The sequence below is a fragment of the Vulpes vulpes genome, chromosome 3 (assembly GCF_048418805.1).
Source record: "Vulpes vulpes isolate BD-2025 chromosome 3, VulVul3, whole genome shotgun sequence".
NCBI lineage: Eukaryota > Metazoa > Chordata > Mammalia > Carnivora > Canidae > Vulpes > Vulpes vulpes.
The window spans coordinates 47,080,684-47,097,014 of record NC_132782.1 but is presented as its reverse complement, the minus strand read 5'-3'; positions in this window follow the sequence as shown (position 1 = coordinate 47,097,014).

The following is a 16,331-nucleotide window of genomic DNA, read 5'->3' as shown; positions in this document are numbered from 1 at the left end:
GTTAAGAAACCGTATGACCTAATAAGACCCTCAGCAGCCTCCCATTGATAACAGAAGCCCAGAAATGCTACCTGAAGCTCTAAACTTCTCTCTTCTTGTCTGTGAATAATAAGCAGGAGCCTTGCCCTATAGCTAGGAATTTCTCAAATTCATTCCAAGAGCTTTCAGTTGGGTTTTTGAAGTTATCTTTGCTTTCCAGATTGAATCAAAATAAATATTTTTACATTTTATCACCATGTGAAAGTTTTAAAATACACATTTAATAGAAAAGGGGGGGGAAGGGGCAGCCCAGGTGGCTCAGCGGTTTAGTGCCGCCTTCAGCCCAGGGCATGATCCTGGAGACCCGGGATCGAGTCCAGCATTGGGCTCCCTGCATGAAGCCTGCTTCTCCCCTGACTTGTGTCTCTGCCTCTCTCTCTGTGTGTGTGTCTCTCATGAATAAATAAATAAAATATTAAAAAAAAAAGAAAACGGGGGAAAGACATTTAGTTATATAATTCATTTTAAAATTTTAACTAGATTTTTAAATTATTTATCCATTGTATAGTAATGGAAATGTAAACTATTAACGCTTAATTTACTCTTTCCTCCATCATTCTTTCCAGATTCAGTGAAATAATCAAAAATCAATCAAAGCTCATTCATTCTAAAATCCCTATTCCATGTTGTCCCACCTTTCACATTTTATGTGTAGGATTAAGTTTGGTGAGTTATCTTTTGCCTAAAATGTAGGGCTTGACTATAGCTCCATACTCATCACTCTTAGCCTGGGCAAGGCTGGGAAGCTCTGGGTAATCCCAAAATAATGGATGAAATCAATTTTGTCCAAAACACAGTGCACAGTGAGTTTAGGGTAAAGTCATTAACTCAGAATTACTTCCAGTGTGTAGGAATATATCCACCCTGTGGACATTATCCAAAATAGTAAGAAACCCAAAGTAAAATTGATTAAGCTGGGTGGCAGATTTCAGAGGACAAGCGACAGTTGACACTATAAGGCTTCCCATGAGATATGTGCTTCTAAACATGTTTGGTAGTATGTAAATTTTTTGCTAATTCTCAATGCTTTATTATTTTTTCTTTTTACTACTGTTCAGCTCAGGCTGTTTAAGTAAGGGTGGATTATGATAATTTTGATGTGTTTAGTAATGACCACACCATCATTTGTACAAACACTCTAATAAATTCCAGTTAAGGACTTTGAAGAAAGCACATAGTAGCTGTTCATTTTAACAAATCATAGGTAGGCATTTTCACAGTTTGAAACTCTGCCAATAAGCAAGCAAACAGCAAAGGTGTAGTTTATATTTAGAGATGTGGTTCCATTAATTCTAGAAGTCCTATAATCTGGCATTATTTTAAACACAAAATCCCCTCTGACATTTGCCAAATCCAAATTAATCTTAAAATCTCCAAGGACCTGAGTCCTTGGCTCTGAGCACAAACAGATTGCTATGAAGGTTCTGGTGGCAGATTGTGATGGGGAGGGTGGGGGCAGGACAGTGTGCCTGGCTCACTCACTGTGTCTATAGGAGAGGGACTATCAGCCACCCTCTGTCTTCACCTTTTGTCATGAGGAAATTCAGACGTTAAAGATGAATATCATGCATATATAAATCTGGTTCTATATAAATCTGACAATGCATAATTTAAAACGTGTTTACACAGACACAAAGGTAAAGTAATAATCAAGGAATTGGAGAAGAAAACCTTTAGCGGGGATCCCTGGGTGGCCCAGGGCGTGATGCTGGAGACCTGGGATTGAGTCCCACGTCAGGCTCCCCGTATGGAGCCTGCTTCTCCCTCTGCCTGTGTCTCTGCCTCTCTCTATCATGAATAAATAAATAAATAAACTTAAACAAAATAAATAAATCTTTAAAAAAAAAAAGAAAGAAAGAAAACCTTTAGGGCACCCAGATATTAAAAAATGTAAAAAGTAGGTTTCCCAAAATCTGGATTATCAGACTTCGGTCATAGCAATTGCGAACACCTGCACACAGATCAGTAGAAGGCACTTGTCCCCACATGTTACCTATTCAAACAGGAGGCTTCCTACTTAGCATATTGGCTAATGCCTTTTTTACATGTTAATAAAGACAGAATTCTAAAGCTTTTATAGGACTGTTAGTACAGACAGTCACATCTAAGAAAAATAGTTTGGAACATTTTTTAATTTGAAAAAAGGCAAAATTAATTTCAGTATGCTCCAAGTTGGAACGTAAAGAAAAGCATTTTAAAGAAAATATAAAAGACAAAAGTAAAAGAGTGATATAAAAGGAAATATTTTAAATTAAGAAAAGGAGGCATATTTTATGACATTATGAATCATGCTTTCTGATATTTGTGTTTTTTTCTGAAGTTAAGGACACAACACTGAAATAAGAAAATGAACATTGAGTTATTTGTAAAGTTAGTAAAATTAGAGCCCCTATTCCATTCTTTCCCTGTGAAAATGAAAATGTGTGGTCTTATTTATTGCTGTCCTAAACCACCTTCATTGTCCCAGGTTCTCTTTGCAAATCTTAGACTTAGACATAGTTTTACTCTGCATCCTTAGAATTTTTGCATTTTGCAGGAGGAAATACCCCTTTTTTAGAATTTTTTAAATAGTGAGCTAAAGTAATAAGCCTTTCATTTTAGAGTGCCCAGATAAAACTGAAGTCAGATCAATGCAGTCAGCTACAAGAGCGAGTTGTAGACATAATTTTCTACATAAATTATGTAGACATAATTTTCAAATGCCAACATGAATGCCAGTGAGTATTCAATTTATTTACTTTTTTTTAGAAGATCTTATTTATTTGAAAGAGAACACAAACAGGGGGAGGAGCAGAAGGAGAGGGAAAAGCAGACCCCCAACTGAGCAGGGAGCTTGATATGGGGCTCCATCCCAGGACCCCTAGATCACGACCCCAGCCTAAGGTAGACGCCTAACCGACTGAGCCAGAGTACTAATTTAAAACAGACAAACTACAAAAACAACAGGAAGATTCAGTGTTCTTGCTCTGGGGGGTTTTCTAACCCATATAATACAAAGGATCATATTTACTCATATAATTTTTTAAAATGCCAATCACAGAGAAATGATGTTTTAGACATCTTTAGCCCAATAGAATGTTATCTCTTGTGCAAATTTTAAATTGCTGTCCTTATCAGTACATGTAAGAACAATGCTTAGTGTACTAATGAAGAGATAGATCTACTAATGAAGAGATAGATGATCAAACATCATCCTGATGTTTGAGAAAAACCTAAAGCCATGGGATGTTAAGTGAGACTACTGCCCCACCATTTAGGCTTTAAGACTACAATCAAACAGTCTTCATGTGTTGATCATTTTGATTGTCTTTTTACCTCAGGTATACATTCAGAAAATAGAGTAATAAATATAAAAATGGAGAAAATCCACTAACTTTTCCTTCTATTTTAGAAAGCAGGGGCACCTGGCTGGCTCAGTCAGGGGAGCATGCAACTCTTGATCTAGGGGGTCATGAGTTCAAGCTTCATGTTGAGCATAGAGATTACTTTAAAAAAAATTAAAAAGCAGTGTTAGGCCTCTTTAATTTGTCTGAAATACCTGTTCATATTGAAACATTAACACCTCCAACTTTGTCTTCAGTTTACCCTTTAATTACTAATGCAAATAGATTTGATTTATAGCACTTACGCACTTCAATTCAGGCTGTCTAGTTAAAAATCTATTTTGCAATGCCTCAGTGTTCCTATGGCGAGCCAGGAAAAAGAAAACAAAGACAAAAAGAAAACATTTTAGTAAGGTCAGAGAATGGTTATTCTGACAAACCTGGAAAATAGTAAAGTTAATTCCAAAACACTTCAAGGTGAACTATGTTCATGTACATAATTTCTATTTTTAACTATAAGCGTCACTGCATTTATAACAGATTGTTCTACCTTGTGATCAGATTTAATTAGAAAAGTCATTATTGGGACCCCTGGGTGGCTCAGCAGTTGAGCGCCTGCCTACAGCCCAGGGCGTGATCCTGGAGTCCCGGGATCGAGTCCTGTGTCGGGCTCCCTGCATGGAGCCTGCTTCTCCCTCTGCCTGTGTCTCTGTCTCTCTGTGTGTCTCTCGTAAATAAATAAAATCTTAAAAAAAAAAAAGAAAAGTTATTATTTTTGCTGTAAGTATATCTGCTTGTATGTTTTGTTCTTCCCTTTCCTTTTTTCTTTTCTTTTTTTTTTTTCTGAGCATCTGCCATGTGCCAAGCAGAGACAGTCTGAGTAGATCTAGGGGTGAGCACTCAGGCATCACCTCTGCCTTCTTGGCGTTTACAGCCCAGCAGAGGCTTCATAGATATTATGACACTCATTATCGGCTGAATGGGGTGAAAATTGGCATCTTTCATGATTTCCTCCAATAGCCTTGGGTTTGTGAGAACAGTGCAGAATTAGACATTCTTTCCTATGCATAGGAGAGTGCATGACTCTTTCCCCAAAAGACTAGGGATATCTTGCAAATTCCATCAGATAATTACTCCATGTTAGATCACCTAAGTTTCCCAAGGCTCCAGTGAGAGAGTGAGACAGGGAGCCCCTGGGGACCAGGGAAGGGGTAAGGCTGTCCCAGCAGGAGGCCATCACTGAGGCCTCCACCCAAGTGGGACAGGTGCTATACAAGGACTCAGCAGTAGTATGGTCGAAGCCAAGGTGTCCTTCCTTCCAGGATCCTTTCCTGGAGGAAAAAGAGAATTATTGGAAAAGAGAATAGGGAATATGAGAACATCTCTCCATGGCCCATCTTAATTTTTGTTCCCAAGAAGCTATGTAGTGTAACAACCTTATACCCCCAAAACAGAACCGAGAACTGTGAGTGTTTATCAGCAGTGTTCCTGAATCTATAAATTAGTGAATTCATTACACAGAAAATTGACACGTCTCAGGAAGATAATAATTTCTTGTTTTTAAATATGAACAGAAAACTAAATGCCAGATTTTTTTAAAAAAATCATAAAGTTGGTATCCATAGTAACTTTAGACATTCCAGAGTCTAGGCATGGAATTTAAGTTTTATATTTTGAAGAAAATTGCAACATCTATTTTCAGTAGGGCAAAGCAAAACTAAATACCAGACTTTTATTTTTAACCATATAGGGCAGCACTTCTCTCTAAGTTCTTTGCCTGGTCATTCTCCCTGGACATCTCTTTCTGTTTATGCCAATTGCTTCTTTATCCAAGTAATAGTAGCTACTGCCAATTACATTAGAATCATATTGAATTAGAATAATAGAAAGTGAATGATAAGAGACTGGGAATATCTCATAGTGATTAGAAGTGGGAGGATTTTGTTGCCATTTTGTTTTTAAGCATGAGAACATATAAAAGAAAATTCAAATTAAGTCAAAACAAATTGTGATTTGGTAAGATTAAAACCAGAGATGGAGCCCCATTATTCAGGGAGGGAAAGAAGGAAAGGAGAGTTGGAGAGAGGAAGAGAAAAAAAAACCCACATAATTGAGTAGTGTTTTTTATGAATGGTATATCCCCCAAGTTCTGATCTCATCCCCACCGCTGGATTTTGAAACAGTGACTTTGTATATAAGCTTTTACTAAACAATTTTACCACCATGAAAGTTTTTCCATCAGCCTTTTCTTGATATTTTAAAAATTATAAGAGGTTGTATATAAAAAGATTCTAGGATCCATAATTTATTAGATAATGGTTTCTTTTAGGAATCTTCAGATTGTGTTTAATAATTAAGTTGCAGGTCAAAATGACTGCTCAAATCAATCAGGCTTTCCGATAAGTTGGTCCCTGGAAACTATCCATAATAAATACAACAAAACCTTGGCAAAACCTCATTACTCTTGGTTCTCCTCAAAGGTTTTTATACCTACAATTCTATATTTGTCTCTAAGAGACATTTGAAACAATGTTAAAATGTCAGTTTGGTGTAGAGCTCAGAGGATATGGCGGTGCAGTCCCTCAAGATGCATGGCGTGTCATTCAGGTCCTTTGATGTGTGCTAGGGGTAGATTTAGCCTTGTAGAGACTAATGTGTTCATGCAATCACTGATTCTGTGTTGTTATATACAAAATGAACAGCTAAAAATTCACCCTTGATGACAAGATTAAAGCAAAAATAAACACATTAAAGTTATTGGACTTTATACATGGGATTGCTGCTATTCTTTTCCTTTGGTTCAACTCATTTTCCACTCTAATATCTGCTCTGGAGTTTTACCATTTCCCAGTGCTTTTGAGTAGCTGTGGAGTTGAGATGCCAGGTAGAAAACAGAAGAACAATTCACGAGCCAAGACCAAAGCACAACAGAAGCAAGAGACAGGAGATGTTGAAACTTTGGGTGTTTTCATTTAGAACAGGAATAAACCTGGCTCTGGCTCAAAACATGGTAACTTTTAAAAGCAAATGCAACTAAAATGGCTTGTTGTTCACACAACACAACTTTTACCCAGCTTTATGCCCCGTCAACCAAGTTTATATAGTATATAATCAGCATTAGGTGATAAGGGTTAGAGACGCTATACATACATGCCAACTCTCGCAACATGGTATTACACACCTCTGAGAAGAGTGTTCAGAAGAGAACAACCATCTGCAAAGTTTCTCACAGATGCAGAAATGAACACTGTGGAGTCTGGACACAGAGAAGGAGCTATACATCTATACACATGCATACACGTAAGATACTACTTTTAAGTATTCTAAAGGCAAAATGCTCAAGTGTGAATAGTACATGGAACCTAGATGAAGAACAATAAAAGTGACTCTGCAGATTGCTGATTTTGGAATTGTGTGTAACAAAGCAGAAAAATATGGCTTTGGATAATTTTTCTCCTTTTCATTAAAATAATATATGATAGCCAGAGTAGAAGACGCCGCCCACAAATTCTAGTCTTCTATTCCATTCTCTAGGTAGAAAATTTCTTCTTTAAATATTTTTTAGAGGGGTGGAGTGGGGGGAGAAGGAAAGAGAGAATCTCAAGCAGGCTCCACACAGGGCCCAAGACAGGGTTCAACTCCACCTCCAAGATCATGACTCAAGCTGAAATCAAGAGTCTGATGCTCAAGTAACTGAGTCACCCAGGTGCCCCAGAAAATCTCTAATATAGAATGAGGGATATGATTCAAAATTTCAAGATGAATGTTTGTCATCTGGGGTAGAAGAAGTATAGACTTTTCCTTTTCTTTTTTTTTTTTTCTCAAGACTTTTCCAATATCAGCCACAGACCAAAGAAACAGGAATCAAAAGCTACGAACACTCCAATTTCACTTACAGAGATGGGTTATATTCTCTCTTTCTTTCCCTCCTTTTGTTTTGTTTTAAAAATATAGTAGTGGCAATCTCTATAGTTTTTTGAGGTAACAACAAAAGATTCTGGTATCTTAAGCAGAAAGAGGACTTTAAGGATTTTAATATAAGTGGTGCCTTGTGCAATTCAAGGTCAGTCAGTATTAAAGGGTAGTCTTGGGAACAATTCACACCTAAGACTCAAAAGCTGTGAAGGAGTCTACAGGGCTTCCTCTTCCAGCTCGAACAGATTAACTGGTATTGAACTAGGCCACCTACCATAAACAACTCTAAAACTGGACACTCTATATTAAGCAACTGTTTTCAGGCTTTAGACAACAGACAGTGCAAGACAGCAATCCTTTAGAGAAGGGATCACAAATTGTTCCATGATCAACTCAGCTGTGTAAGGGGACAGGTTTCTTTTTTTTAAGATTTTTATTTATTTGAGAGAGAGAGAGAGAGTGCACAAGCAGTGGGGGAGGGGCAGAGGGAGAGGGAGAAGCAGACTCTCCTCTGAGCAGGGAGCCCAGTGGCCAGGCTTGACCCCAGGACCTGAGACAAAGGCAGAAACTTAACTGAACTATCCAGGTGCCCCAAGGGGACAGTTTTCTGATTGTAGCACAACAAGCTAAAGTCCAAGCTGGACTGAAATGAAGATACAGAAATCAGAGTTTGGGGCAAATGATGTGACTGGAATCTGTGGGGAGCTGTACAGAGGGGGAACTTCAGGAGTTATGGGTGGGCCCCTTGGGAGCCCTTAGCTGAGGGATTTTACTGAGTGTGCCCAGGATGAAGCTTAACAGAAAGTGGCCACTGCTACATTGAGACTGGGAGAGAAATACTGGATACTGAGCATTGCTGGGGAATACCAAGTTCTGGCCCAAGCAGAGTGGAGACCTCCTTAACACTGTGAACAACCCTGGGGTGCCTGGGGGCTCAGTCGGTTAGGCATATGCCTTTGGCTCAGGTCATGATCTTAGGGCCCTGGGACCGAATCCCCATGCCAGGGCTCCCTGCACAGTGGGGAGTCTGCTTCTCCCTCTGCCCCTCTCCCACACTCATGTGCTCTCTTGCTTGCTCACTCTCTTAAATAAACAAAACAAAAATCTTAAAAACAAAACAACAACAAAACAAAACAAAAAAACCCCTACTATTAACAATCCTCACATCCAACCTGAGACACTTTAGGGTATGCCTTAAGAGTAAAAACTACTATCTAGATTAAGGCTTACATCAGATCTAACCTAACTGAGCCTAAAACCAAGTTCTGGCAAGATCTACAAGGGAGGCTGAGGTAGGAAGTTGAGTTCCAACAAGTTAGAGGGGCTTGAGAACACCTTAGGCTTTTATAGACTGGCTGAAACAAACCCTAACATGTACTCCCTTCCTTCGTCCATCCCTCCCCAAGCCTTCCCCCCAAAACAAGATCAAGATGATCAGCTAATAACTGAACTACTTATTAGAACAAAACACAAAAGTTAAAAATCTTTAGAGGAAGATAATAGAATCCAGAATATTTATATATTTATAATGTATCACTCACATTGTCTAGTATAATATAAAACCAAGAATCACCAGACACACAAAGCAACAGGAAGATGTGACCAATAGTCATGACGAAACAACAGTCAATAGCAACCACCTCTGAGAGGCCTAGTTAATTGATCTTAGCATATTGTACAGCAGTCATAATAAGTATATTCAAGGAACTAAAGGTAGCTATGGTCTTAATGGAAAAAAAAAAAGGTAAGGAATCTCAACAGAGAAATGGAATATTACAAGTGAAAATTCTATAACAGAAAGTAACTGGAATGAAAAATTCACTAGATTGGCATCATAGAACTTGGAGATGACAAAAGGAGTCAGTGAACTCGATTAATACAAATTATTCAATTTGAAGAAAAGGTGAAAAAAAAAAGTTGAAGGAAAAGCAATGGAAACTCAGGGATTCATAGGACACTGTAAAACAGTGTAAGATACATGTTACTCAAATGCCAGAAAAATACAAGAGTGAGAAAGGGGCAGAAGAATATTTGAAGAAACAATGGCCATGAATTTCTCAAATAGCAGGAAAAATATCAATATATGGAGCCGGGAAGATGAGCAAACCATAGGGAAGTTAAATACAAAGAAAGCACACCCCACAAAGAATGATCCAACCTAAAATTCATAATGGCTGAAAGGTCCTGCTCTGAAACAATCAATTCAAAAAATAATTTTAAAAAAGAGAAGTAGCTAAGAAGGCAATTGAGGAAATTACACGGAATATTTGTGCTTATTTAACTCAAAAGGGGAGGGAGGAGACACATAGGTACAAAATGGAAAGTAGATAATGGGATGGTATACTTAAATCCAATCATATCAATAATTACATTAAATATCAATGGACTAAGCACTTCTTAATGAGGCAAGTCTCTCTCTCTCTCTCTCTCTTTTTGGATGTTGCTGAGACAACTGGGTATTTGTATGGAAAAAATGAACTTCAATCCCTGTCTCACTCTGATTAAAAATTTAAATTAGAGATGGATTATAGACCTAAATCTGAAACTTAAAACTCATAAAGCTTCTAGAAGAAAATATAAAAGAAAATCTCACTGACCTTGGTGTAGGTAAAGATTTCTTAGGTGGGACACAAAAAGCATGAACTATAAAAGAAAAAAATGTGTAGGAATGTACAGTGATACACTTTTGAGAACTATTTGGCATTTTATTTTTTCTTATTCTTTTTTTATTTTTTTATGATAAATTTATTTTTTATTGGTGTTCAATTTGCCAACATATAGAATAACACCCAGTGCTCATCCCATCAAGTGCCCCACTCAGTGCCCTTCACTCAGTCACCCCCACCCCCGCCCTCCTCCCCTTCCACCACCCCTAGTTCATTTCCCAGAGTTAGGAGTCTTCATGTTCTGTCTCCCTCCCTGATATTTCCTACCCATTTCTTCTCCCTTCCCTTCTATTCCCTTTCACTATTATTTATATTCCCCAAATGAATGAGAACATAAAATGTTTGACCTTCTCTGATTGACTTACTTCACTCAGCATAATACCGTCCAGTTCCATCCACGTCAAAGCAAATAGTGGGTATTCATCGTTTCTAATGGCTGAGGAATATTCCATTGTATACATAAATCACATCTTCTTTATCCATTCATCTTTCGATGGACACCGAGGCTCCTTCCGCAGTTTGGCTATTGTGGACATTGCTGCTAGAAACATCGGGGTGCAAGTGCCCCGGCGTTTCACTGCATCTTTGGGGTAAATCCCCAACAGTGCAATTGCTGGGTCGTAGGGCAGGTCTATTTTCAACTCTTTGAGGAACCTCCACACAGTTTTCCAGAGTGGCTGCACCAGTTCACATTCCCACCAACAGTGTAAGAGGGTTCCCTTTTCTCCGCATCCTCTCCAACATTTGTGGTTTCCTGCCTTGTTAATTTTCCCCATTCTCACTGGTGTGAGGTGATATCTCATTGTGGTTTTGATTTGTATTTCCCTGATGGTAAGTGATGCGGAGCATTTTCTCATGTGCATGTTGGCCATGTCCATGTCTTCCTCTGTGAGATTTCTCTTCATGTCTTTTGCCCATTTCATGATTGGATTGTTTGTTTCTTTGCTGTTGAGTTTAATAAGTTCTTTATAGATCTTGGAAACTAGCCCTTTATCTGATAGGTCATTTGCAAATATCCTCTCCCATTCTGTAGGTTGTCTTTTAGTTTTGTTGACTGTATCCTTTGCTGTGCAGAAGCTTCTTATCTTGATGAAGTCCCAATAGTTCATTTTTGCTTTTGTTTCTCTTGCCTTCGTGGATGTATCTTGCAAGAAGTTACTGTGGCCAAGTTCAAAAAGGATGTTGCCTGTGTTCTCCTCTAGGATTTTGATGGAATCTTGTCTCACATTTAGATCTTTCATCCATTTTGAGTTTATCTTTGTGTATGGTGAAAGAGAGTGGTCCAGTTTCATTCTTCTGCATGTGGATGTCCAATTTTCCCAGCACCATTTATTGAAGAGACTGTCTTTCTTCCAGTGGATAGTCTTTCCTCGTTTGTCGAATATTAGTTGACCATAAAGTTGAGGGTGCACTTCTGGGTTCTCTATTCTGTTCCATTGATCTATGTGTCTGTTTTTGTGTATTTGGCATTTTATAATAAAGTTATACGCACACCTACTCAACACCCCAGGATTCTGTTCCTCCATGTTTACACAAGAGAAACAAAAACTAGTAACACACAGAAAAAAACGGTACAAGGCTCCTCGTTGCAGACTTATTCATGGTAGCGCCAAACTGGAAACCCAAAATGGCTATGTTGCTTACTCATATAACAGAATAATTTTCAGCAATAAGAAGAATAACACATTTGTGATCTGGAACCAGAAACCTCCTGAAGTGCTAGATCCCCCTCAAGACCTTTTGAACCCAGATGTCAACCCTTTATCTGCTTGGCCTCTAGCTGGCCTGCCCAGTGGGAGGCCAATCTGGGGTTGCCGTCCCTGGTAATCCTTGCTGGGTCTTGCAAGATCTGAATGGCAGAGAAGCCTATAGAGTCTTGGGTCTACCAGCCAGGCCACAGACCAGCCATGGAGGAAGGGTACTGGCCTTGGTTAAGGGTTGGTCTGAATGTGGGCATTTCTTTGCCCTTCCATGAGCCCTGGACTCCATTTCTGAAGCTCTCCCCAGAGATTACAATGTTAGCCTCACTGAGGGTCCACCAAGAGTCCAATGTGTTCGAACTATGGCCTTCGGGGGATCATGTTGTGTCCCTGTGGTGTTGGCCACCCTAATAAATGCAACACACAGGTGAGGAAGGCGTGTTGGTAGTAGGACAGGCTGCGCACGTGCGGGGGTCAAGGAACCATAGGGAAAGTTGCTATACCTTCCTCTTCACGTTGCTGCGAATTTAAAACTTCTCTAAAAAATGAAATCTAATTTTAGAAGAAAAAAAAAGCTAACACCAAAATTTGCCAGATTCACATCTCCTTAGTTGGAGACAATGCTCAGACGTAGCTTGGGTTGCTTAGCTCTCATTGTAAACCTGAGAGCGGCTGCTGCAGCCCAGAGAGTGTCAAGTAGCCCAACCGACTGCCTCCGGGGGCTGGGGTCTTAGGAGGCGCGAACCTCATGGCTCGGGTCACATCTTTCGAAAGTGGTGACTTGTATGACCCTGTAGGCGGAGTTAGCTGAGGACACATTTCTCAGAAAATTCTCCAAGTTTCTAGAAAAGAGGTTATCTGGCCGGGAAAGCAACAATGCCCACTCTGTTTTCATATTTAAGGCTGAGAAATATGAAATTTCATTTCCACAAATACAATGCTTTTTAAATTTTTACTTTGGGTACATACCAAAGGAGTTCCGATAACAAAAGTGAGATTCAGTTACTTTCCTGCTACTCATTAAGCGAAAAGATGGGGCGGCCGGGTGGCTCAGCGGTTTAGCACCTGCCTTCAGCCCAGGGTGTGATCCTGGAGCCCCGGAATCGAGTCCCACGTAGGGCTCCCTGCATGGAGCCTGCTTCTCCCTCTGCCTGGGTCTTTGCCTCTCTCTCTGTGTCTCTGTTTCTCTGTGTCTCTCATAAATAAGTGGAATATTAAAAAAAAAAAAAAAGTGGAGAGATGGGGTTGATTAGCCCTTGACCTTGGGCCCTCAGACTCATCACTGTTCCTAGGTTTCGACTACCCTGAAACCTTGGGGTTGCAGCAGCCCCGCGGCGGGAAGCACGGAGGCCTGCGGCCTGGGCCCGACCTTGCACCGCCAACTCCGCACCTGCCAAGGTTGCGCAGCGGGCCCCGCGCGCACAGCCGCCTTGGTGCCCAGGTGCCCAGGTGCCCAGCTCCTGGCACAGCCCTTCGCTGGCCGCAGTCCGGGCGAGCCTGACGGGCCCGCAGGTGGCCCCGGAGCAGCCCCCGCCCCCGCCCCCGCGGCCGCCCACCCCGAGGCTCCCAGACCCAGGCCGGCTTCCTCCGGGCCTCTCCGCGGTTGCCCTGCCCCCCCCCCCCCCCCCCCACCTCGGGCTGCAGGAGGGCACGTCCCAGGGCCCCGCGGCCGGGACGACCACACCCCCCGGGGGCTCAGCGCCTGAGCGGCCGCCTCCCCATCCCGGCTCCCGGGTTCGAGTCCCGCATGGGCCCCCGCAGGGCGCCTGCTTCCCCCCTGCCCCTGTCTCTGCCTGTTGTCTCTTACGAATAAATAAATAAAATCTTAAACCAAAACAAACAGAAAGGTTTCTAGAAGGAAGCAGTTTCGGGGTGGCCCAGGCTCATGCCTCAGTCCGCTGCCCTGATATGGAGGCTTGTTTGTCCTTGGGCGCAGCAGGGATCCCAGCATCACAGACAGAACACCTGAGCAAAGAAGAGAGCTTTTCTCCCTTGTCTTTTTATTATTTTATTATTATTAGTTTTAAAGACTTTTTTTATTCATTCATGACACACACAGAGAGGCAGAGACACAGGCAGGGGGAGAAGCAGGCTCCATGCAGGGAGCACGACGTGGGACTCGATCTCAGGTCTCCAGGATCATGCCCTGGGCTGAAGGCGACACTAAACCGCTGGTCCACCCGGGCTGTCCAATGATGATGATGATGATGATGATGATGATGATGATGATGATGATGATGGAGACCTCCCAGAAGAGCACCAGCAGACACTCCCGCCCTGCCGGCGGGGACTGGCTTGCACGCCAGGCCTCCCTCCGTGCCGGCAGGGGTGGGAGGGCACCCAGTGCGAGCACCGCACTAGATCCTATCACCCACCGGCCTCCCCAGGACAGTGTCTGACCCTGCTGTTTACCTAAATTTGTTAAAACATTTAGGGAAGTAATTCGTCCTTGTTGAAAATGAAGTAATAAAAGGTACTTTAAACAGGATAAAGTCGTTGAGGGGCAATTCCTGTTAACATTTCAGTACATCCTCATCCTGCCTGTTTCCGTACAGTTCCTACATCTGTAGCTGTAGCTGGGGAGGCGGCATTTAAAAATCGTCCCTGCAGCTGCTGCAAACTTTCAAGAGAATGCCATAATTTATCTTGAGGGAAGTTGATTTCTTAACTGGGAAATGTGTTGAAAGGCCTTCCTCGAGGGGGAAACAAGTGGCACTCACCTGCACCCTGCCTGCCACCCAGTCTAAAAGGCAACAGTGAGACATAAAGAAGACTAAATTGAAAGACATTTTAGGGGGCACCTGGGTGGCTCAGTGGTTGAGCGTCTGCCTTCAGCTCAGGTCCCGATTGCGGGATCCTGGGATCAAGTCCTGTATTAGGATCCCTGCAGGGAGCCTGCTTCTCTCTCTGCCTGTGTCTCTGCCTCTGTCTCTCTCATTAACAAAGTCTTTCAAAAAAAAAAAAAAAGACATTTTAAAAATTATTCGTTGATGACCTAAAACAGGCTTGAGGGCTGGTGACTATAGCGAAAGGGCCCGATGCGGGGAGAGAAGGCTTGGCCCGGGGCCCAGGGAGGGGCTGCGAGGGTCGCTCTGACGAAGTCCCACAGACTGGGTGGCTTAGGAACCGCAGAAAGGTATTTGTCACCGCTGGGGAGGCTGCAAGTCTGAGCTGAGGGCAGCCGCATGCACAGTGGGGTCTGTGGGGCCCCCTCCCGGGTCCAGATGGCGAAGCTGTTGCATCCTCCGATGGTGGAGAAAAGAGAGGCCAGCTCCCCGACCTCTCCTTCTAGGGCGCTAATGGCATTCAGGAAGGCTCTACCCTCGTGACCCGGTCACCGCCCCAACTCCGCCTCCTAACACATCACCATGGGGATTAGACTTCCACATGGGAATTTGGGGGGGACACAGTCCGTACCCGGGGGGCACCGGGCCTGACTGCAAATCCGAGCCCTCCCTCCCGGGGACCCAGGCCTCTTCCCTGCACTTGTAAGAAAGCGGCGGAAGCCTGTGGCACAAAGCCCCGGGTCCCCTGTAACCACCTCCCTGGTCTCGGCCCTCGCCCCGCCTCTCCTCCTACCCAGCCCAAGGCACTGGACGCGTACTTACTTGGAAATGCCCCAGCGGCAAGCTTTGCGTGATGTTATCAGGGACCCGGGGCTCCCCTCCTGCGGCCCCGCGACAGGCACCTGTCACAGTGTGGGGCAGCGGGCGCTCTGCCCCACCGGCCACCCCCGCTGGCCTCTCCCCGGCAGCCCGCATACCTTCCCAGGACGCCCGGCGGCCACACGGTTCCATAATTCCTTTGGAGACCATGGCCCGGCTCCTCCAGGTTCCCCTCACCCCCGAGTCAGGGGTATTCATATAAATTTCTCCACTTCCACTGTGGGATGTGCCCTAACCCAGCTCGCTGTTAGCATGGGAAGAGCAGGGGAGCTGGGCCTGGAACATCCTAGTTCTGGCTTGACAATGGCCTTGGACAAGTTACAAGCCTTCCCATCCGAGAACAAGAGTTCGGAAGTCTTTTTTTGGCAAAGGCCCCCTTGCCCTCGATGAGCTGCACATCCATGACTCTGCGCTTACTATAGTTTCTCTATTTTATTAATCAAACAAAAACAACCTCCAATTACTTTTCCGTGTAGTATAAGCTGATCATGGCTGTTGTCTTAGCTGAGTAGATTCTAGCCAACGGAGACGTTTTCCTTAGCTTGGGCAACCTTATCTTATGTAAATGTATGGATTCCCTTCAGCTTTTGGAATTTTGAAAATTGTGCAGACTCCACTAACCACCACCCCTGGCTGTGTGGACCATACCGGGGACTCAAAGACGAAGCCCAAGTTTGGTGCCTCCATCACTTATCTTAAATACAGAGTGAGGTTTCTGTCCTTTTGGGCCCTTTGTCCTTACAAGACCCATCACGTGGCCCTTCCCTTGAGCACAAACTCTGTCAAGGGAGTGACCACTCAAACCTCCCCTTCGCTTTCAGGGTCTTGCTCACTTTCATCGCCTACCAACACCATCAACATGTGCCATCGATTTTGATGGCTTGCTGGAGGGCTTACTCCCATATCAACCACACTGGGACAATCAGGGAGCTGGTGGAGAGTGTGAGGAGATGCCCAATTAGTGTTAGTTCAGCTCACACAAAATCCAGGAGTTGGCTTAATATTAATTCCCAGCAGATTAAA